The 12,514-nt window shown below is 38.6% G+C and overlaps 1 non-coding gene across 1 annotated transcript; it reads left to right on the top strand.

Moving 5' to 3' along the window:
- The first annotated feature begins 2,208 nt into the window (after nucleotides 1-2,208).
- LOC145565650 (small nucleolar RNA R71) lies at nucleotides 2,209-2,315 on the top strand. Its single transcript, XR_014095072.1, has one exon. It is a non-coding gene; the product is annotated as a small nucleolar RNA R71 (small nucleolar RNA).
- Nucleotides 2,316-12,514: the final 10,199 nt, after the last annotated feature.

Genomic DNA, 12,514 nt, shown 5'->3' with positions numbered 1-12,514 from the left:
AAGAAAAACTAGTCTAAAAAGCATTAAAAATACGGGTTGCCTCCCGCAAAGCGCTGGTTTATCTAGGTCTCGCACGACCTTCTTACCAAGTATAATAACTAGGACCCTTGGCCTAACGCTTGATCGGGTGGTTTCTCACCCGGTCTAGAGGTGTTTCGGCTGCGACACGGCTTCTTAACATACCCTGTGGGACGCCAAATCACCTTATCTGGTGGACCCTCCTTGACTTGGACTGGGAGATCTTCTTTGATCGAGGGTTGCTTCAAATTGTCATTGCATTCAACACTTGCAACTCGATCTGGCAGAACACTCACCGTAGGCTCAAATCGCACAACTTGCTTGATCCGTTCCACCTTTTCATCCTTGAAACCAAGACCAACAGTGTACAGTGCTCTTTCTATTGCATCGACTTCCTTCTGCCATTTGTCTATCTCATCTGAAAGGGATGCAACACAAGATACCGCCTCCAAGGGGTCTTTTTCAAGAGCTTGGGGCTTGTTAGAATAATTCTCAACCACATTAACACTGAAACATTTCTCCTCGGTCATGGAGCTTTTAGGGGCATTATTCAAATTAAAAACAATTTTATCATCCCCCACTGATAGTGTTAACTTACCACTTCTCACATCTATGATTGCTCCTGCAGTGTTAAGGAATGGTCTATCCAAAATAATTGGGGTTTGCACATCCTCAGCCATATCAAGATCAACAAAATCAACAGGTATATAAAATTTACCTACTCTAACGGGGACATCCTCTAAAACACCTAAGGGGTATTTGAAAGAACGGTCGGCCATTTGTAGAGTAATATTAGTATATTTTAATTTACCCATATTCAACTTGGAACACACAGATAATGGCATGACACTAACGCTAGCACCTAAATCACACAATGCATTATCAATCATTAGATTGCCTATATGACAAGGGATAGAAAAACTACCCGGATCTTTTAATTTAGGTGGAGACTTATTTTGAAGTACGGCACTACACTTTGTAGTGAAAGCTACTGTCTCTACCTCACTAATAGACCTTTTCCTTGTCAATATTTCTTTCATAAATTTTGCATACGAAGGAATTTGTGTGATTAATTCAGTGAAGGGAACTGTTACCTTTAAATCTTTTACCATCTCCAGGAACTTACCAAACTGCTTATCCAAGTTTGTCTTCAATTGACGGTTGGGGAATGGAAGTTTGATAATTGGCTTTGGGGCATTATTGCCCTTATCTGGAGTAGCCACCTTCTCTGGAGTCGTACCCTGCAATGTAGAATTAGATATGTTAGCATTATCCTTTAGCCCTGCAGGGCTATTAACTACATTGTTGGGTTTAACGGAATCAAGATTAGCATTGTTTAATAAAACAGGTTCATCAACTCTAGGCATAAGGGACCCTTCATAGTTTGAACCACTCCTTAGAGTAATTGCAAATTCTTGATCCGTAGGCCTTGTCGGCTGTGCCGGCAGAGCTCCCTGTTGGCGGGCTTGTAGAGTAGCAGAGAGTTGCGCAATTTGATTATCTACAATTTTATTATGTGCTAGAATTTGATCAATTGTCGCATCTCTACTCTCCATGTTCTTTTGCATATTAACCAACATTGCTCTAATTTCCACCAGAGAAGGGTCAGAAGATGAGGAGGGTTGTTGTGGTTGGTTCTTCTGGCCAGCATTGGGATGGTAATATTTCTGCTGCTGTTGTTGTGGCGCCTGTGGTTCTTGTGGTGGTGGATTCTGAACATTAGTACTCCGGTAGGAAAGGTACGAATGATTCTGATACCCAGGATTGTAGGTGTTGGAGTATGGGTTATTTTGCCTATAAGCTTGAAAGGCATTAACTTGCTCCACGGAACTCCTGCAATCTTGTTCCCAATGACCTAAAATACCACAATTTTCACAGAAAGCCTCATTAGAATTATTATTCATTGCAGATACATTAGCTACATTGGCAGTGCTAAGATTATCTAATTTTTGGCAAATAGAGGTCAGTTGAGCTTGTAAAAAGGATACAGAGTCAACACTATGCTTCCCCTTGTTAGCAAATCCTCTAGGATTCCCATATTGGGAATTGTGTATCGCCATGTCTTCAATAACCTGACCAGCATCTTCAACATCAAGATTCATAAATCTCCCACTAGCTGCAGAATCTAAAATTATTCGAGAAGAATTTCAAAGGCCATTGTAAAAGGCTTGGATTAACTACCATTGTGCTAAATTATGGTGGGGACAGTCTCTTTGTAAATCCTTGAACCTCTCCCAAGCCTCATATAAAGATTCATCGGCTTCTTAGGCAAAGTTCTGAATCGCACTCCGTAGTACGGCTGTTCTCTCTGCAGGGTAATACTTGTTATAGAAATTCAAAACAAGAGTTTCCCAGTCAGTTATACCAAGTGCAGTTCTATTTAAGCCATTAAACCACAATTTAGCTTTTCTAGTTAAAGAGAAGGGAAAGAGAATCTCCCTGATTTGGTCTTGAGTGACCCCGGCTTGCCTGATAGTGTTACAATATTGACAATAGTCGGCAATGTGAAGATTTGGGTCTTCACCCTTGGCTCCACTAAATTGCTTCCTCTCTATCATCGTTATAAATTGAGGTTTAATTTCGAATTGAACCCCATCAAGAGCCGGAGTAGGGGTGAGATGCGGAAAATCTGTAAGCTTGGGTTATGAATAATCACTAAGCTTCTTTGGAACCGCCATCACTGATTCTGCGTCTGATGATACCTCTGAATCGCTAGAACCAGTCGGAGGGTCGCGGTGATTATTGTTATTATCACCAGAATCCGCCAGGATTTGCTTGTAGAGATTTTTCTGTCTATGGAAGGAACGTTCGATCTCAGGATCGAATGGGATGTACCCTGATCTGGAACACCTGGGCATAAACAAAAAACTAGAAGCAAATGTGAGAATTGCCTCAGAGAACAAACGTTCTTTGAGACAAAAAGAAATAACCTAGACTACAGAAATAATCAGAAATAAAAATAAAATCGTTTCCCTGGCAACGGCGCCAAATTTTGACAGGGTAAAGTTGTATCCCCTAATCAAAAATAAATACCTAAGTCCTCTAACTAAAGCAGATAGGGAAGTAGGGTCGAACTCCACAGGGAAACAAGTCTTTCTATTCCTAATTAACTAATATAATCTAGATTATGAAGTAACCAATATATAAGTTGAATATGAAACTAAACTACAAAGAATGAGAATAAGGAGAAAACAATATATAAAAGGATCTAGGGGATAGGTTCACCAATAAATAATACTCCAGGGTAAAACATAATAATCAATCATTGATATTGCATAAATAACATGATTAACAGGCTCTCGCAATTTATTAAAAAACATAGATCTAACAGGCTCTCGCAATTTACTAGATCTAAGTTCCTATTGAAAATAGCCTTTAATGTCAAATTAACATCTGCTCGATTCATCAATTCAATATTGCTATACTTTTACAAGCCATAATTGTAAAGCGTTAAAACAATTCAATAAGAAATTATCATGCAATACCAAAAATCAATAATAGTCCATCATCAACGCATCAATTAACCAGATCGTAAAGGGCTTTTGCTACGTATTACAATCACATAATTAATCTACCGGTATTAAATCTCATCTCTCGAATCTCGACTTAACCATTTATAAATTAATTTGCCTATTGAAACTAGACCTAAACATCAATTCTCATCTGTTGAATCTCGAATCAATATTGTTAAACTCATGCATAAAAGATCTGCGCAAATCTAGTCACAGAGCATTAAATCAATTAATAGGAAATTAATCTAGCATTGACAATTAACAACAATAAATTACCCCTTCATATTATTTAAGGATCCCCATAAACCCTAGAAATAAAACTACTCACACATAATAGAAACTAAACTAATAAAAGCAATAAATTAAGACATAATTAAAGGAATGAAATAACAACTAAGATTAAGGGAAGAGAAATAGTTACCAAACAAATCTGGAATTAAGAATGGATTAAGAACAAAGGTTTAAGAGGGAGAGAATCTAAGAGAACAATTAAGAGAGTAAAGAAAGAGTAAAAAGAAGGAGGAAGGGAGAGAGAGGAAAAAAAGAGAGAGATAGAGAAAGAGAGAGAGAGAGAGAGAGAGAGAGAGAGAGAGAGAGAGAGAGAGAAAAAGAGAGAAGAAGCCCCCAAAATCGTCTTACGGAGGAGTATTTATACTCCATACAAATCCTAAACTAAAACAAACTAAAACGACGCTAATCGTCTCCTAATAAATACACCCGCCCGATCGGGCGAGGCACCGCCCGATCGGGCGCGCCTTTTTGCTCATCAATACTAATCTCGCGCCCGGCCGGGTGCGTCACCGGGCGCCAGCCTTAGCTTCTCCCGCCCGGCCGGACGCGCCTCCGAGCGCCAGCCTCTTTGGCCGGGCGGCTCACTTGGGCCACTATTTGGACCACGATTGGGCCCCAATTCTTTTGGCCAATCTGGGTTTCCTCTTCCGGTCTTGAATACTCTGTCCAAACGCCTCGGTATCACCTATACCGAGCCCTTAATCACCGGTTCGATGGCTCTAACTGGCCCTGGGCTATAGAATCTGGTCGTGCTTCTCCAATGCTCGTGATTGCTCCAAAATATCTCGGGAAAATACTCCAAAAGCATAAATCCCTGCAAAAGTCAACCAAATCTACGAAAACACTAGAAAACACCAATTAGTAATAAAAGTGGCTCTAAAGAGCCAAAAACACTACCAATTATGACCAAAGGACGGGGGTAAAATACTATATAAAATAGACACATCACTTATCGAGTGCTCGGTACCGTGCCTGAGAAACATGAATGCCAAGTGAGTGATAGACCTCATGATCGGGATTGCCCACACTTATAAAAATATAAAGTGCAAAAGCAAAAAAAGAGAGCTAAAAAAGAATAGAAACTCAAGCATAAAAATATAAAGATCCAAAAGCAAAGTTGCACACCTTGGGGGCTTATCTAGGGTCTTGAGCCTTTATCCCCTTCTTCTATAACCTTTATCCTAACCACGTTACAACCCTTAAAAAGACCTTTTTGAGGTATATACACACTTGTGCGAGGTTCGGCTAGAGCTACGTTCGGCCTGATTCCTAACGGATACGTAGGCAACCTCACATAGAGGTGCGGCCATAATAAAAATACATTCACATTCACACATCATGATCATATCAATGGATCTCCTATGATCATCCCTATTCACTTAGAGCTAGACTTGGGGGCTTGATCCTTACATCATTAGCCTAAAGAGTCACCACCATCTGACTCTTTTCAATATCTTTCCACACACTTAGCCTTTGCGGCCTAACTTTTTAGTATCACTTTCACACACCGCACAGATACATGACTAAATATACTTTCCCTTAGGAACCCTTTGTCATGAAATCTTAACACAACATTGAAGCATGCCTTGTCATATCAACATCATTCGTCAATCAATCATCATTACATCACAAAGTATGAAGTGCTTAGCCTCCGTGCCTAAGTTACCTAAATACTTTCATTATCGAGTCAACTAGGATAGTCTAAGATGTTACAATCCTTGTACTATGAGACACAACGTTAACGGATTAAGCTCATTTAACATGCATCTTCAAAAAAAACTTTACTTCAATTCTTTTTCGTATCTTTCTTTTTCGGGAGAAAGTCAGTACCCTCCACAAAAATGACAAAATTTTTTTGCTTTTTTGCATTTTTAAGTCGCCCGATCACATAACAATGCACACACGAGTCATGTATACATTGAGTCATGTCGTGCCATATCACCTTGATTTGAGTCTAACACATGTGTCAAACACTTTGAGTCGAGTTAACCTCGAGTCAATCACAGCGAGTTAAGTTTATACCTTGAGTCATGTCAAGTCAATGAGTCAAGCAATACTAAGTCTTAGGTCAACCCTAAAGAAAGATAAGCAAAGTCATATGGTCAAAGATATAAATACACGTGCATCCCAGCAAGCGAGGACATTCCCGAATTTTTTTTTTAAAAACCGCGAATATGACACAGGAGATTCCTCCAAGATAAGAGGAGTTACATGGATCAGTAAATTAGAGATGAAGAGCTTTAATTTACAAAATATTTGAGCGGATTTGGTTGAAAGGAAACGACCAAGCTCAAAGTTCGGAGCAAAACCAAGCAACAGCGGCAGCAAGAGCAGAATAGGGAAGACCCGACTCCAGCACAAGACGACAAGGCTGTCGTCTGGCAACAACATCTGGCGTCTGGTGATGAGTGACATTTATGTCACTCCAAAGGAGTAGTTTTAGAGTCCTTTCCGTGTTTATTTTCCCTTATTTTCCTTTTATTCTCTTGTTTTCTCTTTAATAAAGTTTCTAGTTTATTTTGGTAATTTTGGAGTGTTTTGGTTTAGTGTCTTTATTTTATTAGTTTTAGTCTATTTTCGTATTTTATTTTACTTTATTTGCTTGTATAGTTTTTGTTTTATTTTTATTAGTTTAGTTTTATGTCTCTTATTTTCTATTTTATTTTATTTTATTCTTTGTTATTTATTTTATTTTATTTGTCGTGGTTTTGTTTTATTTCGTCCTTTGTTTATTTTCATTTTATTTTATTTTATTCTTTGTCCCAATTCTCTCCTCAATCTTGCTCGTGTTTGTAGGTGTGTTCGGGTTGACGCTCGATTTCCATGTTCAAATCAAGTTCAAAGTTCAAGGTTCGAGGCGCAAACTTGAGCCAACCCCTGCTGCTGCCCCTTAACCTTCACCCCATCTCTCTTAACCTCCACCACACCAACACCACAACAACAATTCCCCTGCTCCTCTTTCCCATCCAATCAGCCAACAACAATTACCACCAACCCATTTACCATCACCACAGCAGCTACCTATCACCAGCCTGCAACCCCGCAAACACCACACACACCAGCACCAATTCACTCACCCGCTGCAACCCCTCACACCACTCACCACCAGTCCAACTTCCAACCACCAGCCAACAACCACCTGACCGCCACAGCAACCACAATCACCCACCAATTCACGCGCCCACTGCACCAGCCACCTAGCACCGCACATCCCCTGCTTCACCCCGCAAACACTACACACACCAGCACCACCAGCCGCAACAGTAGCCACGCAATCACCAACACCACCAACACCAACGCAACCCAGCCACCGCAATCAACCTCACAACAGCCTGCTTTACACCCGCAATCAGCCGCACCTAAACCAGCAACAATTAAGCAACCATTTCGCACAAGCAATTCGGCCCCTCAATTAAGCAAATCAGAACAAATTGAAAATCAATCAAGTTCGAGCATACCGTTTGTGGTTCGATCGAACTTCGAGTCAGAGACTTTGTGGGTTTTGTTATTCGAAGAGGAGTGGTCGAACATACCCATGGTTCGACCGAACCAACCCCGTAGTTCGGTCGAACCAACCATCGGTTCGATCGAACCATTTCACGAGACGCGCACATGATGTTTAATAAGATCGAACGGTTGATATTGGAGGTCGAAGCGAGGATAGCCATTGATGGTTGATGAACGGTGGTGATGGTGATGCGTTTCAATGGAGTAGAGAGCAGCCATGAATTGGGAAGAAGGGGAAATCGGGGGTAGCTGATAGTTTTGGGGATTTTGGTTTTTATTTTTCTTTTTCTTTTATTTTTTATTTCCTTTTTCTTTTTTTTCTTTTCCCTTTTCTTATTTCTTTTCTCTTTTATTTCTTTTCTATTTTATTTTTCTTTTTATTTTCCTTTTCTTTCTTTATTTTATTTTTCCTTATTTTATTTTTCTTTTTGGCTAGCTTAGTATAAATACCCAATTTTTGGGGTAATTAGAAAATTCAATAACTATCTATTCCTCTCTCTAATTAGTTTTAGTTTTAGGTTAGGTTAGGGTTAGTCTTCATTGGTAGAGAGAGAAAGTGAGGTTTTCTTCATTAATGAACTTGGATTTTGAAGAAGGAGCTTGTTCAATCCTTTGTAGACCTTCATCTTCAATTAATGAGCAATTTCTTACTCTTTCTCTTTACCTTTGTTCTTGATTTTGTTTATTTGCTTTTATTTTTCTTCCTTGCTTATTAATCATGTTGATGCTTATTGATTTGATGATTGATATTGTTTTCAACATGATTTGTGAGTAGTCATCTAGCCAAGGGTGTGGGGATGGTGTAGTTGCTAATTGTTCATGCTTTTAATGTTGGGGTTATGTTAATGGTGATTAAAGTCTTTGCATGCTTGATATTCTTTGGTCTTTCTTGCAAGTGCACATTGTTAACTGATCAAAGATGAGTCTTTACTAACAAGTAACGGAAGTTGACTTAGTTGAGATTCATTACTATCGATTGTTATTTAATAGTACCTCCTAGTATATGGTTCTAATGTGGAAACATAGAGGCTATGTTAGGAGAAGCCAATTGACCCCGGAAGGCGGCTAGATTGGACCCTTTACTTCGATATTCATGTATGTTTAGTTTACCATTGATATGCTACTTTGTTATTGTATGGTCAAGCGTCAACTTCACCTACCCATTTCCCTTGGTGCCTTAATGTTTTATTTCTTGTTTTAGTATTTTTAGACTTTAGTTTATTTATCCCCTATTCCGGACTAGCTTAATTGTCAATAACATTTGGTGGTGTTTACCGTTCTCTGTGGTTCGACCCCTATGCTTGCCTTATACTCGTATTAGGTTTGTTTAGGTTGTATAAATTGTATTTGATCTAGGGATAGACAATTGACGACGCGTTTATTCCCTTGTCAAATTGGCGCCGTTGCCGGGGAACGGCTTCCATTATCGTTATGTTATCTTATTGAGACTAGTCCATTGTATATTTTTCTTTTGATTTGTTTTTGTTCTCTTTGTTTTGTTTGAGAAAAAAACGGCTTATATTTCTATTCCTCAATTTGATAATGAACCGTTTTGGGTGTATTTCAATATACTTGAGGATTTCCTAGATGGTGTTAAAGGTTTAACCAAGGGTGATTATTGTGAAATCATCAATTTGGGATTAAATGAGAATTTTAGAGGAGTAGTTGATAATATGTTAAATGGTAAATTTCAAGACATGTCTTCGGATGAAGCTTGGGATTTCTATTCATGGTTAGCTAGGGATAATTATGATTGGGAGAGGGCCAATCATGAGACTTATGTTTGGGATTCTCATGCTTTTAATGTTGATGCTAATTGTCATGATTTGTCTAATATGAATTCCCATGATGTGCTTGATGCTCTCCATAGTGACCATGTAATGCATGATTTCAACTCCCCTCCCTCTATAGCTCAATGTAATGAGGTACATTCTAATGATGATGAAGTGCATGCTCTTTCTCATATTGCATCCGATTTTTGCATGAATTCTAAAGGTGTGCCCCATAGTCCCCTAGATGATTCCAATGAGCAAGCTTTTGACTCGTCTATTCATGATGATTTGGACTCATTTGAGATTATGGCCCAAATATTTCTTGAGTTTCAAACGGTAGCCCATAACCTTATGAGTGAGTTCATTGATAAGGCTTCATTAGAAAGAGATGAGTTTGAGAGAAATTTGCCCCCATTCACTCTTGATTTTGAGAAATTTAAGGGAGATGTTGTTCAAGGTTGTGAAGAGGAGGTTGAGATTGAATCATTTGGAGTTTTTGAGCTTGAGGGAGATGTAGAACATGAGGGTTCTTCATTTGAGGATTCCATGATTGATTTTCATTCCCTCATTAGTGATGTGAAATCTTGTGATGAGGGATTAGCTACCCCTTTTTGCCTTTCTCATACACCTTTTTCCCAAAGGTTTAACCATATCTCCTACTATCCTATGTTCCTCCCTTCTTTTCTCAAAGAACCTCTTAGGGATCCTCTTCCTATTCATGCTTCCGAAGCCCCTAACTCTTTCATTGTTGATGAGGAAAAGAGTTATAATGCCAACCAAAAAGATTTTTGTGAGGATTTTTCTTTTCTTCTTCTACTTTTTGTTCTTATTTTCTTGATTTTTCTTTTGATTCTTTTACTTTTTCCTTTCTCCCTTCTCTCAAGCATAAAGTCTCCTTGTACTTTATGTTTGCTTGTCATATGAGCATCGCGTATGCTCTATTTCTTGATATGTTTGCCGGTGCATATGACAAGCTATTGCGTTCTTTGTCGGGTTATTTACTAGATTGGTCATGCTTGGACGTTAAGCAAGCCTTTGCGGGAAGTAACCCGTGTTTTATTGCTTTCTTTTTCTTTCTTTTGTATTTCTCATTTTTCTTTACTCTCTTGTCTATGTGTATAGGTACTCGATGCATATACTCATGTGCAAGGATTTTGGATTGAGCTCCTTGAGAAAAAGCACACCAATGATTGCTTGCATTTGGAAAAGCAACAAAGACGAGGAATTAGATGAAATTGTGGACAATGTGCTCAATTGCGGGTTTCAACACCCACCTCACATTTGGTTTACTCTTTCCTTCTTCCCTCATCTTGGATTTGCTTTCTTAATTGCATTTGGATTGTATGACTATGAATTGTTGTGTGAATTAGTTTTCTTCCTTCCCCTCCCACCCACCCTTTGTGCCTTTATTTTGAGCATTGAGGACAATGCTCCATTCTAGCTTGGGGGAGTAGCTATTCGCTAGCTTGGGGGGGTTATCTATATCTCTTGTTGGTTTCTTAATCCATAGTCTCATGATTGCTTGATTTATTTCTCTCATACTTGCCAAAGTCTATTATTGAGATTGGTTTTCTATGTTTGGATGGCCATGAGCGCCTTATTGAGTTGACTTTTGGTATATGTAGTTTTGATTGATCATGCTTTCATATTGCACTATTGTATATGCATTCTTGAGTATTGTTGGTTTTGTGAATATTTGTGTGTATAGTGTCTTTCCATGGCATTCAAGGCAAGTTTCAAAATGTTTTGTTTTAAACTTGGACATAATTGGGCTTTAGCACCTAGAATACCCTCTTTGCTAGTTGTTAGAGGTTTTCGTGCACTTGAATGTCGAGGTTGGTTCACACATACAACATTGCCAAGGTAGTAGAACTTAAGGGCTATGAGACCTTAGCTCACTTGGTTTGTGGTAAGATGGTTGTCGCTCTCTAGCTAGTTGAAGCTTTAAAGGTGATTTTTGCTACTCCACTACCGTCATTTTTGTGAGGATGTGTCTATTTTGTTCTAGCCTTCTACATTTCTTGCATGTGTGGCGTTTGGATCCTTGGCATTGCTAGCTTATATCGAGAATTTGGCTTAATCTACCCAAGATCGAGACCGAACCAACCTAGGGGAAGACGAAGGCAATTAGGATTTTTGTTTTGTGTTATTATTCACTATTCTTTTTTTTTTTTTTTGCATTTGCTCATTTAGTAACCCAAATTGAGCCATTTTCCCTTCTTTGGCATAACCACATTACAAACCAATGGACCTTTGCTTTATTTTCACCTTTTTTTAGTTTTTGTGAAGCATTCTTGGGACTTGATTTGTATTTTTAGTTAATGAAAGTGAGAAAAAGAATGAAAAAGAAGTGAAAAACTCAAATTTTGGTACTTGTGATTATATTTGTTATGTTGAATGGGTTGAGTAAATGAGAAGAAAATAAAGGAAATGAAAGAAAAAGTCGCTCAAAGTTAAAAGAGGCGAGAGCAAAGAATAAAAAGAAATGAAAAAAAAAAGAGAAGAAAATATTGAGAAAATACAAAAATATTTGTTGTTTGGTTGAAAAAGAATAAGCTTGGGGGAGGAGTTGCTAGAATTTTTGATTTGAAAGTTGGTAGTTTATTGAAATTGAATTGAGGAATGATCAACCTTGCTTCACTTCTAAGTTTACCACCAATTTCAAAATTTATTTCCATACCCTTTACCCTAGCCTAAACGTTTCAACCCTTTTAAGACATTTTGACCTTAGTAAGGTTTAGTTACTACCGATGGAGGGTAATCAAGCCAAGCCTATTGAGCGAGCTATCAATGCCAAGATGTCGGGTAGCCTAAATGTTTTTCATTGATTATTTCTTCCGATTCCTTCGAAGAATCTCGAGATATCACCTTAAAAGTGGATGCAAAACTAGTGAGGATGCGGGAGTTTGGTCGGAGATAAGGAGGAGTGTAAGTCCCTCTAAGTTCTCTACCCTTTGCATGCATTATGTGTGTATCAACCTTAGCTATTCTTTTGCTTGGCTACCTTTAATGTCTAGAAAGGATTGTATTCTTGTGCATTTAGCCCATTGTTTGTGTTTGGTTTGAAATATCAAAACTCGAGTTTTCTTGATTTCACCTTTGCCTTGAATGTTATGTGTTGCCAAGAGTTGTGGGTTAAACCTCTTAGAAACCCTCACGAGAGCTTACTCGTCCTCTTTGGCGACATAGGGGTTTAAAGGGCTTGATGCATACGCTAAATGCATCCGTGATTCCTACGGCAGTGAGTTAGTGTACATTCTTTCTCTTTGTTTCTATTTTTGTTTCTTTTGCTTTAAACAATTCCATCTTGTTCTCTTTTGCCTTAGCTTTGCTCGAGGACGAGCAAAGGTTTAGCTTGGGGGAATTTGATGAGTGACATTTATGTCACTCCTAAGGAGTAGTTTTAGAGTCCTT

The sequence above is a fragment of the Chenopodium album genome, chromosome 1 (genome assembly GCF_948465745.1).
Source record: "Chenopodium album chromosome 1, dcCheAlbu1.1, whole genome shotgun sequence".
Classification (NCBI taxonomy): domain Eukaryota; kingdom Viridiplantae; phylum Streptophyta; class Magnoliopsida; order Caryophyllales; family Amaranthaceae; genus Chenopodium; species Chenopodium album.
The sequence above is the reverse complement of the archived record's forward strand: the minus strand, read 5'-3'. Positions and strand labels throughout refer to the sequence as shown.